We start from the raw sequence: 20,421 nt of genomic DNA, 5'->3' as shown, positions 1-20,421 counted from the left end.
CCACCACGCCTGGCTAATTTTTGTATTTTTAGTAGAAACGGGGTTTCACCACATTGGCCAGGCTGGTCTCGAACTCCTGGCTTTAAGTGATCCGCCCACTTCAGCCTCCCAACGTGCTGAGATTACAGGCGTGAGCCACTGCACCCAGCCAATTCTAACTCTTCTACTTGCTAGCTGCGTAACCTTGAACAAATCCCTTAACTGTCTCTGTGCCTCTGTTTCCACATCTGTCAAGCACAAATAATGAAGGTACCTCTTGGAAATTATATGAAAAGTCAATGAATTGCTATTTCTAATGCCTTTAGTGAAGGGCTCAGCTTGTGGTAATCCTCAGTAAGTGTAAGCTGTTTTTTGTTTGTTTGTTTGTTTGTGTTTGTTTTTTTGAGTCGGAGTTTTGCTCTTGTCGCCCAGGCTGGAGTGCAATGGTGCGATCTCGGCTCACTGCAACCTAGTCTCCTGGGTTCAATTGATTCTCCTGCCTCAGCCTCCCGAGTAGCTGGGATTACAGGAAAGCAGGAAGCACTTACGGCTTTCAAAGAAGTTCCCTTAAAGAGACAGTTGGGTATTTGTGGTAGATAAAGAAGAGAATGATTTTGGGATAACCAGAGGATGATGGGACTTTGAAAAATGAGGAGAAAATCCATCAAGCAGGATACTTATGATTTGTGCACTTTATGTAAGTCATACCTTAATTTTGAAAAAATAAAAGAAAAATGAGGGGGTTTGTTTGTTTGTTTTTTTGAGAAGGAGTCTCGCTCTGTCACCCAGGCTGGAGTGCAGTGGCCAGATCTCAGCTCACTGCAAACTCCGCCTCCCAGGTTTACGCCATTCTCCTGCCTCAGCCTCCCGAGTAGCTGGGACTACAGGCGCCCGCCACCTCGCCCGGCTAGTTTTTTTTTTTTGTATATTTTTAGTAGAGACGGGGTTTCACCGTGTTAGCCAGGATGGTCTCGATCTCCTGATCTCGTGATCCGCCCGTCTCGGCCTCCCAAAGTGCTGGGATTATAGGCTTGAGCCACCGCGCCCGGCCTGTTTGTTTGTTTTGATAGAGGGGAGTAGGAGACTTTCTAGGCAGGTCCTGGATGAGTTAATAAAAACAGCTTACACCAGCCGGGCGCTGTGGCTGACACCTGTAATCCCAGCACTTTGGGAGGCCAAGGCGGGTGGATAACCTGAGGTCAGGAGTTGGAGACCAACCTGGCCAACATGGTGAAACCCTGTTTCTACTAAAAATACAAAAATTAGCTGGGTGTGGTAGTGGAAGCCTGTAATCCCAGCTACTCAGGAGGCTGAGGCAGAAGAATTGCTTGATCCTGGGAGGCGGAGGTTGCAGTGAGCCAAGATCGCGCCACTGCACTCCAGCCTGGGCAACAGAGCCAGACTCTGTCTCAAAAATAAAGATGAAATAAGGTCTGTAAATAACGTCTGACAATGCTGGGTGCGGTGGCTCACGACTTTAATCCCAGCACTTTGGGAAGCTGAGCTATGAAAATCACTTGAAACTGGGAGGCAGAGGTTGCAGTGAGCTGAGATGGTGCCACTGCACTCCAGCTTGGATAGAGTGAGACTCTGTCTCAAAATAATAATAATAACAATTGGCCGGGCACGGTGGGTCACGCCTGTAATCCCAGCATTTTGGGAGGCTGTGGTGGGAGGATCACCCGAGTTCAGGATTCAAGACCAGCCTGGCCAACATGGTAAAACCGCATAACTACTAAAAATACAAAATTAACCGGGCATGGTAGCAGGCAACTGTAATCCTGGCTACTTGGTAGGCTGAGGCAGGAGAATCGCTTGAACCCAGAAGGTGGAGGTTGCAATGAGCCAAGAACGTGCCATTGCACTCCATCATGGGCGAAAAGAGTGGAACTCCGTCTCAAGAAAAAAAAAAAATTGCCTAACACATGCCAATCAAACTAGCAAGGTTTTTTTTTTTTTTTTTGTGACAGGGTCTTGCTCTGTTACCCAGGCTAGAGTGCAGTCGTGTGATCATGGCTCACTGCAGCCTTGACCTTCGACCTCCTGGGCTCCAGCGATCCTCCTTCCTCAGCCTCCTACAGTTACATGCCACCATACCTGGCTAATGATTATTATTATTATTATTTTATAGAGACAGGGTTTTGCCATGTTGGCCAGGTTGGTCTGAAACTCCTGGGCTCAGGCGATCTTCCCATCTGGGCCTCCCAAAGTGCTGAGATTACAGGTCTGAGCCACCAAGCTCAGCCTGGCAAGGTTTTTTTTTTTTTTTTTGTCTTTTTTCTTTGTTTCTGTTTTTGTTTTTGAGACGGAGTTTCGCTCTTGTTGCCCAGGCTGGAGTGCAATGGTGTGATCTCGGCTCACCGCAAACTCCACCTCCTGGGTTCAAGCGATTCTCCTGCCTCAGCCTCTTGAGTAGCTGGGATTACAGGCATGCACCATCACACTCAGTTAATTTTGTATTTTTAGTAGGTACGGGTTTTCACCATATTGGTGAGCCTGGTCTCAAACTCCTGACCTCAGGTGATCCACCTGCCTCGGCCTCCCAGAGTGCTGGGATTACAGGTGTGAGTCACTGCACCTGGCCACTAGCAAGGTTTTTGGTTTTTTTGTTTGTTTGTTTGTTTTGTTTTTTTGAGACAGGGTCTCAAACAGGCGTCCACCACCACGCCCGGCTACTTTTTTATATTTTTAATAGAGATGGGATTTTGCCATGTTGGTGAGGCTAGTTTCGAACTCCTGACCTCAGTCAATCTGCCCACCTCGGCCTCCCAGAGTGCTGGGATTACAGGCGTGAGCCACTGTGCCCAGCCTCCACTAGCAAGGTTTTAAAAGTTAATAATCGGCCAGACGTGTGAACCCGGGAGGCAGAGCTTGACTTGAGCCGAGATTGTGCCACTGCACTCCAGCCTGGGCAACAAAGTGGGACGCCATCTCAAAAAAAAAAAAAGTTAATAATCCCGATTGTCAGGGAAGGTACTGTGAAGCAGGCCCTTTCAGCCAGGGCTGGTGGGAGTGTTAAATCAGTACAACCTTTCTAAAGAGCAATCCAGAAAAAAATCAGCAACAGCCATAAGAATTCCATTGTTAAGAAAGTCGTCGTGCAGGAATAATCACAAATAAGTAACAAGTTGTAAGTACAAGGATTTTTATCACATAATTACTTATAAAGTAGAAAAAACTAGAACTGAAAAGATCTGATGATAATTTTAGGGCCGGGCACGGTGGCTCAAGCCTGTAATCCCAGCACTTTGGGAGGCCGAGACGGGCGGATCACGAGGTCAGGAGATCGAGACCATCCTGGCTAACACGGTGAAACCCCGTCTCTACTAAAAATACAAAAACTAGCCGGGCGAGGTGGTGGGCGCCTGTAGTCCCAGCTACTCGGGAGGCTGAGGCAGGAGAATGGCATGAACCCGGGAGGCGGAGCTTGCAGTGAGCTGAGATCTGGCCACTGCACTCCAGTCCGGGCGACAGAGCGAGACTCCGCCTCAAAAAAAAAAAAAAAAAAAAAAAAAAAAAAAAAAACTAGATAATTTTATTATCAGACCTGATAATAAAATTATTAAGTAAATCATGATTTGTTCATATTAAGAAATTTTATTCTGTTATGAAGATTTTCTGACAAGGTGTGGTGCCTCATGCCTGTAATGGGCTTACACTTTGGGAGGCCAAGACGGGTGGATCACCTGAGGTCAAGAGTTCGAGATCAGCCTAGCTAATGTGGGGAAACCCCGTCTCTACTAAAAACATAAAAATTAGCTGGGAGTTGTTGTGCACACCTGTAATCCCAGCTAATCAGGAGGCTGAGACACGAGAATAGCTTGAACCTGGGATGTGAAGGCTGCAGTGAACCAAGATCGTGCCACTGCACTCCAGCCTGGGCAACAGAGGGAGACTCTGTCTCAAAAATAAAAATAGCCAAGCGTGGTGGCTCAAGCCTGTAATCCCAGCACTTTGGGAGGCCGAGACGGGTGGATCACGAGGTCAGGAGATGGAGACCATCCTGGCTAACCCGGTGAAACCCCGTCTCTACTAAAAAATACAAAAAACTAGCCGGGCGAGGTGGTGGGCGCCTGTAGTCCCAGTTACTCGGGAGGCTGAGGCAGGAGAATGGCGTGAACCCGGGAGGTGGAGCTTGTAGTGAGCTGAGATCCGGCCACTGCACTCCAGCCTGAGCGACATAGCGAGACTCCGTCTCAAAAAATAAAAATAAAAATAAAAAATAAATAAAATAAAGATTTTTCTCCTCTCAGTAAGAATAAATGCAAAACTATGTACCCAAAGATTATTCCATGCTTAAGATATAATAAGAGCATAAAAAAGATATAAAAGATATAAGAGGAGAAAAAAGATAGAAACATAATGGTGTAACCACAAATTTATGCAAATAACGATTATATAAAATTATATATTATATAAAATATATTTTTTGCAAGGTGTGGTGGCTCACACCTAGAATCCCAGCACTTTGGAAGGCCAAAGCAGGAGGATTCCTTGAGGCCAGGAGTTCAAGACAACATAGCAAGACCCTGTCTCTACAAACAATTAAAAAATTGCCGGGCACAGTGGCTCACGCCTGTAATCCCAGCACTTTGGGAGGCCGAGGCGGGCAGATCACGAGATCAGGAGATCGAGACCACGGTGAAACCCCGTCTCTACTAAAAATACAAAAAATTGGTCGGGCGCAGTGGTGGGCGCCTGTAGTCCCAGCTACTCCGGAGGCTGAGGCAGGAGAATGGCGTGAACCCGGGAGGCGGAGCTTGTAGTGAGCCGAGATCGCACCATTGCACTCCAGCATCAGAGCGAGACTCCGTCTCAAAAAAAAAAAAAAATTAAATAAAAAATTATCTAGGCATGGTGGTGGCCTGCAGTCCTAGCTACTTGAGAGGCTGGTCGGAAAATCTTCATAACAGAATAAAATTCCTTAAGATGAACAAACCATGATTTACTTAATAATTTTATTATCAGACCTTTTCAGTTCTGATAAGCAGGAGGATTGCTTGAGCCCAGGATTTTGAGGTTACAGTGAGCTATGATTACGCCACTGCACTCCAGTCTGGGTGACAGAGCAAAACCCTACCTTAAACACACACACATACACACACACACACGCAGGGGCAGGGGGTATGGACACAGAGTGAGAGAGGCAGAGAGCGAGTGAGAGTAAGAACATTTATTATATATCACTTACTGTGTGCTGGGGTGCCTTACATCCTTTATTTCATTTAGTCTGCACCAAAATCCTACAAAGAGGTAATTCTGTGCCAGCTTTTGTTTTGTCTCCCTCTATTGCCCAGGCTGGAGTTCAGTGGCATGATCTCGATTCACTGTAGCCTCCGCCTCCCGGGTTCAAGCAAGTCTCCTGCCTCAGCACCCCTCAACCCCAGTAATTGAGACCGCAGGTGTGTGCCACTGCACCCGGCTAATTTTTGTATATTTTGTAGAGATGAGGTTTCGTCATGTTAACTAGGCTGGTCTCGAACTCCTGGAATTAAATGATCCACCTGGCTAGGCCTCTCAAAGTGTTGGGATTATAGGCGTGAGCCACCACACCCGGCCATTGTGCCAGTTTTAGAGAAGAAAAAACCGAGGCTTTAGAAAGTTAAGTGACTCGCCCAACGTGCCTGAATCAGATTTAAAATCCAGATCTATTTGATATTAACCAAGATAGAATGACAGAGATTAGGTTAGTTTTGTCTGTTCTTGAACTTCACAGAAACAGAATCATACACTAGGTACTCTTTGTGTCTGGCTTCTTTTGCATAACTGTTTTTGAGATTCATCTATGTTGTTCCTTTTTATAGCTGAGTAGTGTTCCATTGTATAAAAAATCCACAATTTAGGCCGGGGGTGGTGGCTCACACCTGTAATCCCAGCACTTTGTGAGGCCGGGGCCAGTAGATCACCTGAAGTCAGGAGTTTGAGACCAACCTGGCTAACATGGTGAAACCCTGTTTCTACTAAAAATAAAAATAAAAAAAATTAGCCGGGTGCAGTAGTGCGTTCCTGTAATGCCAGCTACTCGGGAGGCTGAGGCAGAAGGATCACTTGAACCTGGGTGGAGGTTGCAGTGAGCCGAGATCGTGCCATTGCACTCCAGCTTGGGCAACAAGAGTGAAACTCCATCTCAAAAAAAAAAAAAAAAAAAAAAAAAAAGCCACAATTGATTTACCCATTCTCCTGTTGATAGACATTTGGGTTGTTGCAGCCTCAACCTCCCGGGCTCAAGGGATCCTCCTGCCTCAACCTCCTGAAGTGCTGGGATTATGGGCATGAGCCACTGCACCTGGCTGAATCTATCATTTCCTTTCATTGTGAGTGCTATTAGTTGCTTGTTTAACAAATCCTTTCTTATTCAGAAGTCATGAAGATATTAGCTTATGTTATCTTCTAAAAAGTTGTAGATTTTTGCCTTTCACGTATTAGTCTTTTATCCACCTGAATTTGATGTTTGCAAATTATATGAAGCAGAGTCCAATTTCATTTTTTTTCTATATAGGTATCCAGCTATCCTAGCACCATTTATGAAAAATAACTCTTTTCCCTACTCTCTGTAGGGCTACCTTTGTTATAAATTAAGTAACTGTATATGTGTAGACCTGTTTCTAGGGACATAGAGTTTTTCAAAATTATTTGATGGAATATGCAAGCAAAAAAATGTGAAGACCACTCTACTAAACAAATTGCATGGCTTTTATCTGGTTATTTAACTTCTCTGAGTTTCCTGCACTGTTGGTTGGGAGCATCAGATGGAATCATGCCGTAAAGCAGCCAGGAGACATTTTACATAGTAAGCCTCTGGGAGCAGAGGTAGTATTTTTTTTCTTTTGTTGTTATATTTCCAGTGCCATGCAGTGCATGGAAACAACACCCACTTGGGACAGGAGCTGCCTTGGAAAGAGCCCAGAGGATGTGACATTTGGGTGAGTCGTGAATGATGGTGAAATCTGTCATCTCTTTTTATGAGTGTCATCTGTTGACTGTCGATGGCGCATTTTGCATGTGGGTTTTATCTGCATATTTTAACTGGTTTAGTAGGGCCCAGAGGGAGAGGTCTGTGCCTGTCTCACATACCAGCTTTCAGGGAACCCCTGGTAGAAGTCACCCAAGAAGATCCAGCAGGGGTGCCAGCTTTATTTGTGCTAGACATGGATACATGTCACTGAGAGCAGGGCTGGGCCTTTAAAAAATTCTGGGCACTGGAGTGCTGCAGGATTCCTGAGTTTCACCCACACACTGCTTCCTTCCCAACCCCCAACCAGGGGCCAGCAGGTACAGCAACTCACTCACTCACCCCAGCATCGCCACCCATGGGAGTGGAGAAATCCACACCACACCCCCAGTTCTGTCTTGCCTCTGGGAGAGGGAGCAAAGGGTCTTGCACTCAGCAGGCAGTTGGTCAGCATGGAATGAATAACATGTAAGTAACCCTATTAAGATGAGGCTATATGAGCACATTCCCATCTGCTACTGCATGGCAAGAAATGGGTAGATTATGCAGCCCTTCCCAGTCCTGAGGGAGCATCGTTATATACACAGATTCCCCAGCGATGGGAAATTTGTGTATTTCTGATTCTTCTCCTAACTGCTGAATTAGGAATCTATTCTGATTCCTCCCCTACCTGCTGAATTAGCATGGAGTGGGGTGTGCAGAGAGGAGCTATTTTAAATTAAACTCTCTGGGAGATTCTGGTTTTGATGCCCTGTCAGGTAGGGAAATGATCAAATTACTATATTCCTTATCAAAAGTAACAATTTGGTAGTATCTATTAAAACTTAAAATTCACATGCATTTTGAACCTATGCTTTCTCCTAGCTCCATCCTATGCCAACAATATAGGCACAAAGATATTCAGGGCAGCAATTTTTTTCTTTTGCTTAGGTTTGAGATCCCAACAATGCAGCATTTTTGAAATGGACAAATATTTGAGAGTTGGCAAATATCTATTCATTCATTAGACACATTCTGTTGACATATTCCCACTACCAGGAACAGCAAAAACCAATTATCTATAATAAAGTCCCTATTCTTACAGAGATGTACTTTTTAATCCATCAAAAGAGAACTGAATAAATAATGTATGATACACCCAAGCAATGAAATATTATGCCTCCATCAAAAGGAATGAGGTTTGTCACTAAATACTGCTTTGACAAGATGTAGAAGACAATTTTTTAAACTTAGGAATCTTTTGAATGTATTACCTATTCCAAATGAAGAAAATAAAATAAAGAAAAAAGAGAAAAGCTAGTATTGGCTCGGTGCAGTGGCTCACACCTGTAATCCCAGCACTTTGGGAGGGGGAGGCAGGCAGATCACTTGAGGCCAGGAGTTCGAGACCAGCCTGGCCAACATGGTGAAACCCTGTCTCTACTAAAATTACAGAAATTAGCTAGGTGTGGTGGCACACACCTGTAATTCCAGCTACTCAGGAGGCTGAGGCAGGAGAATCGCTTGAACCCAGGAGAAGGTTGCAGTGAGCAGATATTGCGCCACTGCGTTCCAGCCTGGGTGACAGAGCGAGACTGTCTCAAAAAAAAAAGAAAGAAAGAAAAGCAAGTTTCAAAACAGGGTATATAGTATTATCCTACTCATGAACAAAAATTATATACATATATATAGATATACATTCATAGAAAAATTGTGAAAGAATGTTAAAAAATTGCTATCAATATATAACTAGAAAATGGAACTAGGAAGGGAAGATTTTGCTTTTCTCTTTATACCTTTCAGGCTGGTTCAAAATTTTATTTTATTTTATTTTTATGTATTTTTTGTAGAGAGGGGGTCTTGCTATATTGCCCTGGCTGGTTTCAAACTCATGGCCTCAATTGATCCTCCCACCTCAGCCCTCCCAAAGTGTTGGGATTACAGGCGTGAGCCACTACACCTGGCCTAAAAATTCCATATAATTTTTTTTTTCTTTTTTGAGAGGGAGTCTTGCTCTGTCTCCCAGGCTGAAGTGCAGTGGTGTGATCTCGGCTCACTGCAAGTTCTGCCTCCCGGGTTCACGCCATTCTCCTGCCTCAACCTCCCAAGTAGCTGGGACTACAGGACTCCCGCCACCGCACCCTGCTAATTTTTGGTATTTTTAGTAGAGACGGGGTTTCACCGTGTTAGCCAGGATGGTCTCCATCTCTTGACCTCGTGATCCGCCCGCCTCGGCCTCCCAAAGTGCTGGGATTACAGGAGTGAGCCACCGCGCCCGGCCAATTCCATATAATCTTGAGAGCCCATTAAATCTTAAACTTCCAGCAGGGGGCAGCAACGATTCTCAAATATCTCTGACGTCAGCACAAAGCTGAGGATTAGTGTCCACAGGTTTCCATTTCCAGGCCCAAATACTGTCCTTGCATCACCAGATCATAAAGGAAACAAAACGCAATAACCACAGAAGGCTTAAAATGCTGCAGGAATTGTTGTGTAACAAAACATTTCTGTATGGTTCTTTGTTAACACATCTGTGAGTTAAACTGCCTTTTCTCTCTCTGGAGCTCATAGTTTTCTCATCCATTAAATTGAGGGGGTTTGATGAGATCATTTTAAAATTTCTCTTTCCATCTCTGGAATGCTAAGACTTTATGACTTAAAACCCAGCATCAGGAAGAAACAAGCCCTAGTGCCCTCTGAAATTAACAGGTTTATCAAATAATCTGCTTTAAAACCCTCAGCTGGTCAGTGAATTATTGCTGGTTTATCTTTGGTGTAGATCAAAGAATACTTTTTTTCAAGGGGGAGGATGTTGGTATTTACTTAACTCACTGATGGAGAAAAAAGAACTCTCCCACTCTATAAATGTTTAGCATGTGTATAAAGGTCGCGGGTCTGGTGTTCAGAAATTACATACAGGCTTACGAAAGAATCTTCACTGACTTGGCCAAATTAAACAACAGGCAGTTGTAGAGAAATAAACACAAGTTAACATTTAACCACAACAAGACTCTGTTCTTGCTGCTCAGTCTTTCTCACTAGGAGGGGCCTTGAGAAGGTCAGAGAGCTCTGGCTACTCTAGCGAGAGGACTTTTCTGAGAATGCACTAATCTATTACTTTTATAATATATACATCAGCCGGGCATGGTGGCTCATGTATGTAATCCCAGCACTTCGAGATTCCTCATCTGTAAAATGGGGATACCAAAAACCTCTAAGACTGTTAATTGCTGTGAGGGTTAAATGATATCATGCATTATCAAATGGCTTAGCATGGGACCTGGCAACTGGAAAGACTTGTTAAAATTTGAGTTAATAATATTGTTTAATAAAGCTTAAGCAAAATAAGAATCATACATACTGCCACATTTCTGGGGTGCAGACACCCCTTCTCAAATTATTCAGAATATTCCAGCACCAAAAGATTCATTTCCTGTATTTTTATAAGAAATGTATTCTTCCCCTGACATAGTTATCTTTTTTTTTGAGAGAGAGTCTCACTCTGTCACCTAGACTGGAGTGCAGTGGTGCAATCTCGGCTCACTGCAAGCTCCACCTCCTGGTTTCACGCCACCCTCCTGCCTCAGCCTCCCAAGTAGCTGGAACTACAGGTGCCCGCCATGACGCTTGGCTAATTTTTTCTATTTTTAGTAGACATGGGGTTTCACCATGTTAGCCAGGATAGTCTTGATCTCCTGACTTCGTGATCCTCCTGCCTCGACTTCTCAAAGTGCTGGGATTACAGGCGTGAGCCATTGCGCCTGGCCGGTTATCTTTTTTGAGACAGGAGCTTGCTCTGCTGCCCAGGCTGGAGTGCAGTGGCTTGATCATGGCTCACTGCAGCCTTGACCTCTCAGGCTGAAGAGATCCTCCCACCTCAGCCTCCCAAGCAGCTGGGACTACAGGTGTGAGACATCCCACCCAGCCGATAGTTATCTTTTGATCATATTAGAATGTCTTCGGTAAAGAATGATGCAAAGAGGCCCCACCTGCCAAGCCCCAAAAGCTTGGGCAAGGTCCCATCGAAGGAGAGCTGACATGGAGACTAGACCTCAGAACAGGCAAATCAAGACAGCCAAGACAGGCAACCAATCACCTGGGGGCATTTGTTAAAAAGTTTCCAGGACCCAGTCTCCAAGATTTTCATTCTGTTCCAAACTGAATTTCAATACATAGTTTAATATTTTCATAAAACTATAATCACAGGAAGGGTTTCACATGATCTTATTCTGCTGCACACCTCCGTTCCCCACCAGTTTATTTATTGTTTTCTCCCAAACACTGACTCACTTCCTTTATCCTCAGTCAAGGGCATTGCTTTGATTTGCTATAGTGACTGCCCCTCTCAGCTTCTGAGTCCTGGCATGAGGGCGTGTGAATTCTTCCATCTGAAATTATCTGCTTTCTCGCAGCCTGACACTTCGCTTCTCTTCTAAAAGCGACTGACAACTCACCTCCTTCTGGAAGCCTTCCCTGTTGAGTTTTTTTACTTTCGCACTGTGTTCTGTGCCACAGATGCAAGTGGAGTTGTGGGAATGCAACCAGGCCCGTGTCCTTCTGTCTTTGCTATGGGTGTCTAAGTTCTGGTTCTTTCCACTGGGGGCAGCACGGTTTTAGGGAGAGAGCAGGGACTCTGGAATCTGTCTGGCGTGAACGCATTCAACAGCACTACTCATGAGCTCTCAGATTCATCCTGGCTGTCCTTTGTCACCTTGGGATCAACGCTTTCTTCTTGTGGGTCATCTCAGTTTCTCCAGGCAGCTTTCTCTTCTCTTTATGTTACTTCTCTCCAAGAGTGGACAAGAAGATCTTCTTTTTTTTTTTCTTTTTAAATAAAATAGAGACAGAATCTTGCTATGTTGCCCATCTTCTTTATTTTTCTTTCCTTTCCTTTTATTTTATTTTATTTTTTTTTTTTGAGACAGAGTCTTACTCTGTCGCCCAGGCTGGAGTGCAGTGGTGCGATCTCATTTCATTCCAACCTCCGCCTCCTGGGTTCAAGCGATTCTCCTGCCTCAACCTCCCGAGTAGCTGGGACTACAGGTGCGTGCCACCACGCCCAGCTAAGTTTTGTATTTTTAGTAGAGATGGGGTTTCACTATGTTGGCCAGGCTGGTTTTGAACTCCTGACCTCAGGTGATCCGCCCACCTCGGCCTTCCAAAGTGCTGGGATTTCAGGTGTGAGCTACCACACCCGGCCTATTTCTTTTTAAATAAAATAGAGACAGAGGCTTGCTATGTTGTTGGTCTTGAACTCCTGGCTTCAAGTGATTCTCTCGCCTCAGCTTCCAAAGTTCTGGGATTGCAGGTGTGAGCCACTGCGCCCAGCCAGTCCTCTTTTAATTCTCCAATGCACAACTAAGGTCATACCGTGCACCCCACCATGACTGTCGTGTCCTCATCTGTCAAATGGGGATGATGATAGTCCCTGCCTCACTGAATTCTTGTAAGAATGAAATCAGATCAGGCATGTTTCCAGGACCTGGCACCTGGCAAGTTGTGGCAGATGCTTTCGATTGGGTCACTCAAAACCCATCCCAACCCCTTTCTAGCTTTACTTCCTGGACTGCAGAGGATGGAAAGCTAAATATGACATTTCTCAAACACCCTTGCAGCTCTGGTTCTGTTTATGATTTAGATTCTACTGTGTGAGACTTGATAACTATGAGTCACGTGGAGGGAGAGACAGAGCAGGAAGCATCCATTTTGCTGGCACTGGTCAGGGCAGAAGCAAAGCTATTCTGGAGCCAACAGCTGTGGTGGCTGCTTAGCAATTCTTTTTTTTTTTTTTTTTTTTTTGAGTCAGGGTCTCATTCTGTCACCCAGGCTGGAGTGCAGTGGGACAGTCATAGCTCACTGCAGCCTCAAACTAGTGGCTTCAAATGATCTTCCTGCTTTGGCCTCCCAAAGTGCTAGGTTTACAAGCATAAGCCCCTGTGCCCAACCACAGTGTAACTTTGAAAGTCATTCCTGGATATTTATCCTAGGATCCATTTCTTCAACTTCCCTAATGATTCCATGAGCTATCCATACCCCTTAATAAATCTTTTTGTGCTTAAATTAGCAAGAGTAAAATCTGTTTTTCAAAGAAAACTAACCAATACATACATTCAATAAATATTAGCTATTACTATTATTTAAAATACTTTATCAAAGATTTAGTAATAATGGAAGTAATGACATTTCAGGAAAGGAAATTTTAAGCTGGCTGCTAAATAAGACCTTATAAAATAACTTCTGGAATAGTACTGTCCCATAGAAGTTTCTTTTTCTTTTTCTTTTTGAGACAAAGTCTCACTCTGTCACCCAAGCTGGAGTGCATTGGTGCCATCATAGCTCAATGCAGGCTTGAACTCCTGGGCTCAAGTGATCTTCCTGCCTCAACCTTCCAAGTGACCTCCCAAAGTGCTGGGATTACAGACGTGAGCTACTGAGCCTGACTTGAACTTTTTTTTTTCCTTTTTCTTTTTTTTTGAGATAGAGTCTCACTCTGTCACGTGGGCTGGAGTACGGTGGCACAATCTCGGCTCACTGTAACCTCCACACCCAGGTTCAAGCGATTCTCCAGCCTCAGCCTCCTGAGTAGCTGGGATTACAGGCGCCCGCCACCACGCCCTGCTAATTTTTGAATTTTTTTTTTTTTATACGGAGTCTTGCTCACTTGCCCAGGCTGGAGTGCTGGAGTGCATGGAGTGCAGTGGCGCCATCTCGGCTCACTGCAAGCTCTGCCTCCCAGGTTCACGCCGTTCTCCTGCCTCAGCCTCCCGAGTAGCTGGGACTACAGGCGCCCACCACTATGCCCAGCTAATTTTTTGTATTTTTTTAGTAGAGATTGGGTTTCACCATGTTAGCCAGGGTGGTCTTGATCTCCTGACCTCGTGATCTGCCCGTCTCGGCCGCCCAGAATGCTGGGATTACAGGCGTGAGCCACCACGCCGGCCTAATTTTTGTATTTTTAGTAGTGACGGGGTTTCACCTTGTTGACCAGGCTGGTCTTGAACTCCTGATCTTAGGTGATCCTCCCGCCTCAGCCTCCCAAGGGGCTGGGATTACAGGCATGAGCCACTGCGCCCGGCCAGAACTTTCTTTAATGATGGACATGTTCTGTATTTGCACTCAATATGGTAGCCACTGACTATATGTGGCTATTGAGCACTTACAATGCGACTTCTATAACTGAGGAACCAAATTTTTAATTTGATTTAATTTGAACAAACTTAAGTTTAAAATTAAATAACCACATGCAGCTAGTGGCTACTGTGTTAGATAGCACAGTCTTGAGTATCCCAGCCCTACCTTTCACAAGGGTCTTTTACAGCTCTCTCTTTCTCTCTCCCTGGTTGAGGAAACATCTTCAGTCAGTTCTTCCACAAGCCCCAGCCTCAGGGCCACACCATAATAATCTAGAGGTGCAAAATGCCCACGATGATGACAATTTTTAATTGGTAAATTTAGAGTTTCGTTGTCCCTGAACTTCATTCTAAGATTGCATATTGGCTTTTTATTTGCACTACCAAATGTTTATTGACTACAAGGGACTTGTACGTATGTATAATGAGAACTGTACAAGAATGTTTACTGAAGTATTGTCTGTAGTAGACAAAGGTTAGAATTAATATAAATGCCTATCAAAAGAGAAATAGCCAAGCACAATGGAACAGTGTATAAAAGTTAAAAAGGGCCAGGCACAGTGGCTCACACCTATAATCTCACCATTTTGGGAGGCCAAGGCAGACAGATTGCTTGAGCCCAGGAGTTTGAAACCAGTTTGGCAAACATGACAAAACCCTGTCTCTGCAAAAAATACAAAAATTAGCAGAGTGTGGTGGCATGTGACTGTGGTCCCAGCTGCTTGGGAGGCTGAGGCAGGAGGGTCACTCATGCCCTCCGCGGAGGTGGAGGTTGAAGTGAGCCAACATCACGCCACTGCACTCCAGCCTGAGTGACAGAGGGAGACCCTGTCTCAAAAAAAAAAAAAAAAAAAAAAAAAGAATGACTATAATAATCGTATAAAGTGTTCAATATTATATTATTGAGTGAAAAGAATCAAACTGCAGAATAATATATAGAATATAACTTGTTTTCTTAAAAACATGCATATAAAAAGACTGCATATTTATTTTCTATGAGCACATTTATATGTATGTAAAAGTATACTGAAAAGTCAGTGAGGATAGCCTCAAAACTCCTAGAAATGATTTTGTTGAGAGGAAGGGAGAAAGGAACTGGCATTGTGGGGAGTGATTAAAGAGAACCTAAACTTTGTCTACAATTCTCCAATTTTTTTCAAAAAGTTAGAATATATTACCATATATTCACTAGTAATTAAATGCTAATAAAAATACGAGAAAAATAATGGTAGAATTTTAAAGGGGTAACTTACTGTGAAATAAGATGAATAATTATAAACTTGTTATTCAAAGCCAAACTTTTTTTTTTTTTCATTTTGGCTGACTAGTGGTCACAAGGAGACAGTAATCAGAGCCATCACCCAACAACTCTAGGAACCTTCTGGAACACAGACATTCACAAAAAGAGTGCAGATTTCAGTGAAGCTCCTCTTCCACGTGTCACTTTTCCATGTTATATGCATAAACCCACGTAATGGACCATAAAAGTTTCATAGACCTTCCTTGTCACATGACCAAGCAAATGCATAGCTTAAGGGAAATCAGGAAAAGAGACAAGCGGTGTCCAAGTTCAGCTTCAGGAGGTTTCTTTTCTACCCGCTCCCACCCCACACTTCCTCCCACACAGATGTTCCCTATAAATGAGCTTGGCTCTATGCAGCTCATGTCAGAATGGGATTGTCCAAAACAGTTTGAAGAGAGGAACTCACACTTCCTGAAATGATTCTCTCTTGACATAAATTCAAATTTAGGAAGGAACCATGTAAGCCTTTTATAAATACCCATGATGCCCATATGTGACTCAAGACTGATTTTGTTTCCTCCTGTCCTCCTGGTACCTCTTTTATCTTACTAGAGTGATGCTATGCCTTCGGTTCATGATTACAGTGAGTGACAGCTGGGATCTGGCCCTTTCCTCCTGCCCCGATTCATAAATGGTGGGCGTTTCTCATATCTCAAGGGCCCAGGTGCTTGGAAATACTGCCAAATATTCCTTTCAACTTAAAAAAAAAATGTAATTATACTGGATTAGGTTGTGCATTCGCATAGTTTGAAAATTCAGAGGATACAAAAGGTATAAAGTGAAATTTGTTTCCCCATCCATGTTGTCCAGTTGCCCAGTTCCCTTCCCCAGTTCTACCACTTTTAAATATTTTTAGTAGAGAGAGGGTTTCACCATGTTGGCCAGGCTTGTCTTTACAGGCCCGGCACAGTGGCTCATGCTGTAATTCTAGCACTTTGGGAGGCAGAGGTAAATTGCCTGAGCTCAGGAGTTCAAGACCAGCCTGGCCAACATAGTGAAACCCCGTCTCTACTAAATACAAAAAATTACCCAGGTGTGGTGGTGTATGCCTGTAGTCCCAGCTACTTGGGAGGCTGAGGCATGAGAATCTCTTGAACGCAGGAGGTGGAGATTGCAGTGAGTCGAGATCATGCCACTGCACTCCAGCTTGGATGACAGGATGAGATTGTCTCCAAAAAAAATTTAAAAATAAAATAACACATATTTTATTTCCTCCTTTATTTTATTTTACATTAGCAATAGAACACTATACGGGCCAGGTGCGGTGGCTCACACCTGTAATCCCAGCACTTTGGGAGGCCAAGGTGGGTGGATCACCTGATGTTAGGAGTTCAAGACCAGCCTGGCCAACATGGTAAAAGCCCCGTCTCTACTAAAAATACAAAAATTAGCTGGGTGTGGTGGCGGGTGCTTGTAATCCCAGCTACTCGGTAGGCTGAGGCAGGAGAATCACTTGAACCTGGGAGGCAGAGGTTGCAGTGAGCTGAGATGGCACCATTGCACTCCAGCCTGGGTGACAAAAGCGAAACTCCATCTCAAAAAAGAAAAAAAAAAAAAGAAATTAGAGAAGTATCTGGGATTTAGAAAGTTCAGAAAAATTGGAGAAGGGCCTTTGGCCCATGTGGTGGTTACTGAGATGCTCATTGTTACTGTGCAGTTTACTTCAAGATAGAAGGTTCAACCTCAGTGTCAAGCTCAACCTCCAGGACTCTCTTGGTGACTTCCAAGACCTAGGAAGAGTCTTGGAATTCAGCGCTTCAGGAGCTGCCATCCTTCACCTGCTGGGGTTCTGTGTGGGATTGGGGTGGGGGTCTCTGTTACTCAGGAACCTGCCCTCCCTTCCTCCCAAATAGATTTGCACTTTATTACTTTTTTTCTCTAGCTTTTTTTCGAGATGGATTTACACTTTAAAAAACCTGCTCTTAGATAATGGGTGGCAGGAGGGTAGAGGGGATTTGGGAAGACCTGGAAAATTCCCAAGTCTCCACTATATAAGAAAACTGGGGAGGAAGGGGACTGGAAGGGAACGGAGAAAGAAATGTATTTTCTTTTCTTCTTTTTAATCAGAACTGTAGCTTACAATATTTTTTTCCCAAGCTTCTAAGAGAGTTTTGCAAACAATTGGAGTAATTAAAAGTTCTCAGAAGCAGCCGATGGTGCCCTTTTCACCGAGGGAATGTGGGCCAAGCATGATATATTAAAAGAGAGGGAGCTGCTCTATTGAAGTTAAAAATAATCTGTCACATGGCTAATTTGTTGGAATGCAGCAATAAAGGGCCGTGGGCAGAGGGAGAGCTGGAAGCAGCTGGGAAGTTTGCAGGCAGAGTGCATGCCCTGGGGACTGTGTTTGTAGGGAGAGAAAACAGTGTCACAGCTGACTTGCGGCACCTTATCAGAAAACCCACAAAATGGGCAGGAAGAAGGAAAAGTAGGTTTGAGTCCAGAGCATGACCTTTGGGCTTATCACACAGTGAAGGGATGGGTCAGAACTTGTCACCTGTGCTCATGGGATGCTGATTCACTCAGCAAGGATGAATTCTTTTCAGTTCCCCCTGCCTTTGAATCTGTTTCAAAGGAATACATAACCCAAAGGAGGCTTTTGATCCGAAATCCATGGGAAAACCAATCTAGAGGGTCTTGAGCGAATAAAGTTCAAGCCAGGAATACAAATCCTAGTTTGGGGGATTGGGGGTATTATAATTTTTGAAATGTTAGAGTTAAAAGAGAGAAAACAAATTACTTACTATAATCCCTGAGTTTTCCTTTCTTTCTTTTCTTTTTTTTTCTTTTTTTTTTTTTTTTTTTTCAGACAGAGTCTTGCTCTGTTGCCTGGGCTGGACTGCAGTGGCGCGATCTTGGCTCGCTGCAACCGCCGCCTCCCGGGTTCAAGTGATTCTCCTGCCTCAGCCTCCTGAGTAGCTGGGACAACAGGCATGCGCCACTATACCCAGCTAATTTTTGTATTTTTAGTAGAGACGGGGTTTCACCATGTTGGTTAGCCAGGATGGTCTCGATCTCTTGACCTCATGATCCACCCGCCTCGGCCTCCCAAAGTGCTGGGATTACAGGCGTGAGTCACCACACCTGGCCTAATCCCTGAATGTTCTACATGAGGCAACAGATTCAAAGAGGTTGATTTGCTCAAGGTCACTCAACCAGCAAGTGACAGAGCTAGATTCAAACTCAGGTTTTTAGCTAGAAAGGAAGGGCATGGTGGTTAGCAAATATAGGGTTCAGACTGCCCCAATGTCAAATCCTGGCTCTACCAGCTGCAGGACCCTTGGGCAAGTTTCTAACTCCTCTCAGTGTTAGTTTCACCATCTGTAAAATGGGAATAACAATAGTACCCACTAGAATTGCTATAATGTGTGTAAAGTGTTTAGTACGACATCCAGCCTAGAGGAAAGGCTTAATCAAACACCAGATGCTATCATGCCACAGCTTTTTCATCACCCTGCGTCAAATTTCTAGAGCTTTCCACAGGTTAACTTGTCCAAACATCCTCTTTGGTTTGGGTGGGATTCTCTTTCTCCCTTTCCCACCTCCAACTCTCACCTATTATATATATAAAGAAAAAGAGGGTGGCTGAACTTTAAGATAACCTCTCTATCCTCTGGTAGACACTTTCGGGAGCATTTCCTACATTGTAACACACCCATGAGACTTGTTTTCTCTTAAGCTACATGCCCTCCGGCCTGTATTTTCAGTATGGTTTCCAAGTTGCTGACATGCAGAAACGGTGCCAACATGAAGAAGCAAGTATTGCTGCCCCAAATGCAGCACCAAGATGTGTTTGAATGTTTTAGAATAGTTGATCATATTTCAAATTCGTAACGGGCACCACTCACAGAGGGGGCTCTTAACATCCAAGGCAGGTCTGGGCTCATAGCACTTCTGGAAAGTAGAGGCCGAGTTCTGTGCGTGCACATACCAAAGAACAGGAGCCTATCTCCAGCAGCTTGGGCAAAAGCAAAGGTGAATTTAGTGGCTGAAGTAACCAGAAGACCAGATTCATTGATGACTAGATTCAAGTGTTCACTAATGTCCTTAGACATATTTCTGCTTTATTGGGCTCCATTCTTCAGACTGATTCTTTCTACTTGGCAGAAAAAAGCATCTACAGAGAGTCTAAGCTTTACTTTTTCTCCAGGTTAGTTTTTTTTGTTGTTGTTGTTTTTGTTTTTTCTAAGATGGAGTTTTTGCTCTTGTTGCCCAGGTTGGAGTGCAATGGCATGATCTCGTCTCATCGCAACCTCCACCTCCCGGGTTCAAGCGATTCTCCTGCCTCAGCCTCCTGAGTAGCTGGGATTACAGGCATGCGCCACAACGCCCAGCTAATTTTATATTTTTAGTAGAGATGGGGTTTCTCCATGTTGGTCAGGCTGGTCTCGAACTCCCGACCTCAGGTGATCCACCTGCCTTGACCTCCCAAGTGCTGGGATTACAGGCTTGAGCCACTGCACCCAGTCCTATTTATTTATGTATTTATGTATTTATTTATTTATTTGAGATGGAGTCTCTCTCGGCTGCCCAGGCTGGAGTGCAGTGGCATGATCTCCGCTCACTACAACCTCCACCTCCTGGGTACAACCGATTTTCCTGCCTCAGCCTCCTGAGTAGCTGGAACTACAGGTGTATACCATCGCAACCGGCTAACTTTGTATTTTCAGTAGAGATGAGGTTTCACCATGTTGGCCAGGCTGGTCTCGAGCTCCTGGCCTCATGATCTGCCCTCCTGCGGCTCCCAAAGTGCTGGGATTACAGGCGTGAGCTATCGTGCCCTGCTGGGTTAGTATTCTTGAGGAAAGTTATGTCAGGCCTCCCTGGATTGTCTTTCCCTCATTGGCTGCTTTAAATCACATGCCTATTCAGAAAACAATAGGGCCAGGAAAATAGGCTTCTCTGATTAGACAGAGTGGATCATATGCCCAACCCTTGTCATCACTGGGAGGTGGAGCATACTGATTGGCAGCACCACTACTTCACATAGAATGGAAGAGGAGCAGTTCCTAAAAGAAAAATTGGAGCTACAGAAACCAGAAGACGGAAAGGGATACAAAAGTCCATGAGAAGACCTA

Source organism: Rhinopithecus roxellana, chromosome 20 (genome assembly GCF_007565055.1).
Source record: "Rhinopithecus roxellana isolate Shanxi Qingling chromosome 20, ASM756505v1, whole genome shotgun sequence".
NCBI lineage: Eukaryota > Metazoa > Chordata > Mammalia > Primates > Cercopithecidae > Rhinopithecus > Rhinopithecus roxellana.
Note: the sequence above shows the minus strand (reverse complement) of the source record.